A 5,000-nucleotide genomic window follows, 5' to 3' on the forward strand; every position below is an offset into this window, starting at 1 on the left:
TCCACAGTCATATTATTTTGTTACTTTTACTTTTTCTCATATGACTTGCCTTGCGCGACACCACTCCATATATAGGTTTTTGAACACCATTTCCTTAAGAATGATACTTTTTTCAAATGCAACCACTCACTATTAATTCTTCATGTATTAATTTAAATATAACACACGAATAACTTAAATATTTAATAATTTGAACTATAATTGACGGCTGCCGGCAAGACAATACTCCACAATCATGTGATTTCCATATATAATTTTGTCTATAGCAAACATTTTTTATTGTAGTAGAGTTGTTCCATACGTTATTACCCAACATTTATTTTACATGTTAAATTCTATTATATCACATTGTTTGTGTCATATGTTATTATCTAACATGTAATTTATATGTTTCATGATATTATTTGACATTTTGTATTGGAAAACACTGAATTGAATTTCATAACATTTCATAATTTGCCCAATAAATGACCCATGCCGGCAAGACAATACTCCACAGTCATATTATTTTGTTACTTTTAGTTTTTCTCATATGACTTGCCTTGCGCGACACCACTCCATATATAGGTTTTTGAACACCATTTCCTTAAGAATGATACTTTTTTCAAATGCAACCACTCACTATTAATTCTTCATGTATTAATTTAAATATAACACACGAATAACTTAAATATTTAATAATTTGAACTATAATTGACGGCTGCCGGCAAGACAATACTCCACAATCATGTGATTTCCATATATAATTTTGTCTATAGCAAACATTTTTTATTGTAGTAGAGTTGTTCCATACGTTATTACCCAACATTTATTTTACATGTTAAATTCTATTATATCACATTGTTTGTGTCATATGTTATTATCTAACATGTAATTTATATGTTTCATGATATTATTTGACATTTTGTATTGGAAAACACTGAATTGAATTTCATAACATTTCATAATTTGCCCAATAAATGACCCATGCCGGCAAGACAATACTCCACAGTCATATTATTTTGTTACTTTTACTTTTTCTCATATGACTTGCCGTGCGCGACACCACTCCATATATAGGTTTTTGAACACCATTTCCTTAAGAATGATACTTTTTTCAAATGCAACCACTCACTATTAATTCTTCATGTATTAATTTAAATATAACACACGAATAACTTAAATATTTAATAATTTGAACTATAATTGACGGCTGCCGGCAAGACAATACTCCACAATCATGTGATTTCCATATATAATTTTGTCTATAGCAAACATTTTTTATTGTAGTAGAGTTGTTCCATACGTTATTACCCAACATTTATTTTACATGTTAAATTCTATTATATCACATTGTTTGTGTCATATGTTATTATCTAACATGTAATTTATATGTTTCATGATATTATTTGACATTTTGTATTGGAAAACACTGAATTGAATTTCATAACAATTCCAAGTCTCATGAGTGTAAATTTTATTAATCGGTTTATTATTATTATGCAATATCAAATAAAATATAAACTTCTATTTCACACTAAATATAACATTTATGTTTAAGAGTGTAAATTTTTCATTCGCATATTACTGTTCTCCATTGATTGAATTATAATATATTTTTAATATGATTTCATATATTTATTTTTTTGTGTTTTCTACTATTGCCTTTCGCAGTTATCATATATATATATATATATATATATATATATATATATATATATATACTCATATATATAATAAAATGTGTGTTCTTCTTTCTCTGTTTTGTTTAAAACAATTTAATTTCTTTATTCCTTTCAATAACAATTCAATTATTCTGAAAAGAATGTTATTTATAAAATAACATAAATTTTGTATTGCATCATCAAAAAGCTTTTTGTATATAACATTTTCTTAAGGTCCGGTCCACACATTATCAACTTACAAAGAAATATATAAAATATCATAAGTAAATTAACAAATATGGCACCTTTAAACAACTCATACAATATATATATATATATATGTTTTAGTTGGTGTTTAACAACCATAACACACATATTATATTTTATATTTGTTGTTTTATTAACATTTTCGAATCATCAAGCAAAGGATAAGCTTCAGTGGATCGCAGTATGGCAGCTGCTCAACCACTTACAACACCTTGCCTGTTACAAAAGTCGTTTACAATTGATTCTAGGCTTTGTCATTGTATTAAATAATGTTTAAATATGTAACTAGCACGGCATCAGGTGATCATAGATCCTCCCAATTTACTATGTTACAAATAACATTGGCATCACATCCATTGTCGTTTATAAAATAAATTATAAACTTTTAATGGTTTAGAAGCCATACAATGCAAATTGCCCCTTATTTATCATTGCAGTCCAGCACGGATACGACCTTAGAGGCGTTCAGGCATAATCCAACGGACGTAGCGTCATACCACTGTTCGCTCGAACAAGTATTGTGCCATTGGTCCGTACCTGCGGTTCCTCTCGTACTACGCAGGAATGCTGTCGCAACAACGTTTTGTCATTAGTAGGGTAAAACTAACCTGTCTCACGACGGTCTAAACCCAGCTCACGTTCCCTTGCATGGGTGAACAATCCAACGCTTGGTGAATTTTGCTTCACAATGATAGGAAGAGCCGACATCGAAGGATCAAAAAGCGACGTCGCTATGAACGCTTGGCCGCCACAAGCCAGTTATCCCTATGGTAACTTTTCTGACACCTCTTGTTAAAAACTCTTTAAACCAAAAGGATCGATAGGCCGAGCTTTTGCTGTCCCTGTGTGTACTGAACACCGAGATCAAGTCAGCATTTGCCCTTTTGCTCTATGTGTGGTTTCTGTCCGCACTGAGCTGGCCTTGGGACACCTCCGTTATTATTTGAGAGATGTACCGCCCCAGTCAAACTCCCTACCTGGCAATGTCCTTGAATTGGATCATACCTGAGTAATTGGAGTTATACCAAATTTTTAAATCAAAAATACATAAATGCATTTTCTTATTAAAGAATTTGTTTGCGATTATATAACAAACTCGTGATACTTTGATCAAGAAGCTTGCATCAAAACCCAATACCATAAGATATAATAAATACATCCGTATAATGGCTAGGAAATGATACACGTTCCATTTAATCAAGTAAGTAAGGAAACAATAAGAGTAGTGGTATTTCATTGTCGATACCAAACCGAAGTCTAATATCTCCCACTTATTCTACACCTCTTATGTCTCCTTACACTGCCAGATTAGAGTCAAGCTCAAAAGGGTCTTCTTTCCCCGCTAATTATTCCAAGCCCGTTCCCTTGGCTGTGGTTTCGCTAGATAGTAGATAGGGACAGTAGGAATCTCGTTAATCCATTCATGCGCGTCACTAATTAGATGACGAGGCATTTGGCTACCTTAAGAGAGTCATAGTTACTCCCGCCGTTGACCCGCGCTTACTTGAATTTCTTCACTTTGACATTCAGAGCACTGGGCAGAAATCACATTGTGTCAACACCCGCTAGGGCCATCACAATGCTTTGTTTTAATTAGACAGTCGGATTCCCCAAGTCCGTGCCAGTTCTGAATTGATTGTTAATTGATAATCGTTATAATTTAAAAGAACTAATCAGTTGCCCAATTAGTATTCTTAAAAATTTTAGCAAGAAAGTTCCACAATTGGCTACGTAACTAAACTATCCGGGGAACAAGAATCTACCATAAATGATAGAAACCCTATTTACCCAGAACGAGCACATAAACCATGTTATTGTTTCCCAATCAAGCCCGACTATCTCAATCTTCAGAGCCAATCCTTATCCCGAAGTTACGGATCTAATTTGCCGACTTCCCTTACCTACATTATTCTATCGACTAGAGACTCTTCACCTTGGAGACCAGCTGCGGATATTGGTACGGCCTGTTGAGAAGTTTGCGTATCCCCACCATAAATTTTCAAGGTCCGAGGAGAAAATATCGACACAACAGTATATGTCATGCTCTTCTAGCCCATCTACCATATCTCTCTGCGAAAGACTTCCATGGTAGTACGGCTATAAAACAGAAAAGAAAACTCTTCCGATACCTCTCGACGGCTTCTTTATGGTCGTTCCTGTTGCCAGGATGAGCACGAGGCCCATATTTAATAACAAACGGATACTCAACAGGTTACGGAATTGGAACCGTATTCCCTTTCGTTCAAAATTATTCAAGTGTATAAAAATCGGTATGATGCAAAATATATTTTGATTTTTCTATACTTGAAAATTTTCGGCTTTCGCCTTGAACTTAGGACCGACTAACTCGTGATCAACCACTGTTCACACGAAACCCTTCTCCACTTCAGTCCTCCAAGGTCTCATTCGATTATTTGCTACTACCACCCAAGATCTGTACCAATGGCGGCTCCATGCAGGCTTACGCCAAACACTTCTATGCACACCATTGTACCTTCCTACTCACTAAAGTTTCAAAATTTATATTACAAGTAACATAAATCATCTACTTTAGCGGTAATGTATAGGTATACAACTTAAGCGCCATCCATTTTAAGGGCTAGTTGCTTCGGCAGGTGAGTTGTTACACACTCCTTAGCGGATTTCGACTTCCATGATCACCGTCCTGCTGTTTTAAGCAACCAACGCCTTTCATGGTTTCTGTATGAGTTGTTAATTTGGGCACCGTAACATTACGTTTGGTTCATCCCACAGCGCCAGTTCTGCTTACCAAAAGTGGCCCACTGGGCACATTATATCATAACCTTAAACTTCATATCAAGAAAGTTAAGGTTCTTACCCATTTAAAGTTTGAGAATAGGTTAAGATCGTTTCGACCCTAAGGCCTCTAATCATTCGCTTTACCAGATAAGATTATTTTATACAACAGTTAAATGCACCAGCTATCCTGAGGGAAACTTCGGAAGGAACCAGCTACTAGATGGTTCGATTGGTCTTTCGCCCCTATACTCAATTCTGACAATCGATTTGCACGTCAGAACTGTTTCGGTCTTCCATCAGGGTTTCCCCTGACTTCAACCTGATCAAGTA

At 34.8% G+C, this 5,000-nt stretch overlaps 1 non-coding gene across 1 annotated transcript in view; it reads right to left on the bottom strand.

Moving 5' to 3' along the window:
* Positions 1 to 2,052: 2,052 nt before the first annotated feature.
* LOC122322754 overlaps positions 2,053 to 5,000 on the bottom strand; it is a 3,959-nt gene continuing 1,011 nt past the window's right edge. The window contains exon 1 of the ribosomal RNA XR_006246826.1: positions 2,053 to 5,000. This exon is cut by the window's right edge and continues 1,011 nt beyond it. This is a non-coding gene — a ribosomal RNA (large subunit ribosomal RNA).

The sequence above is a fragment of the Drosophila grimshawi genome, unplaced genomic scaffold, assembly GCF_018153295.1.
Source record: "Drosophila grimshawi isolate 15287-2541.00 unplaced genomic scaffold, ASM1815329v1 contig_60, whole genome shotgun sequence".
In the NCBI taxonomy this organism is placed as follows: Eukaryota; Metazoa; Arthropoda; class Insecta; order Diptera; family Drosophilidae; genus Drosophila; species Drosophila grimshawi.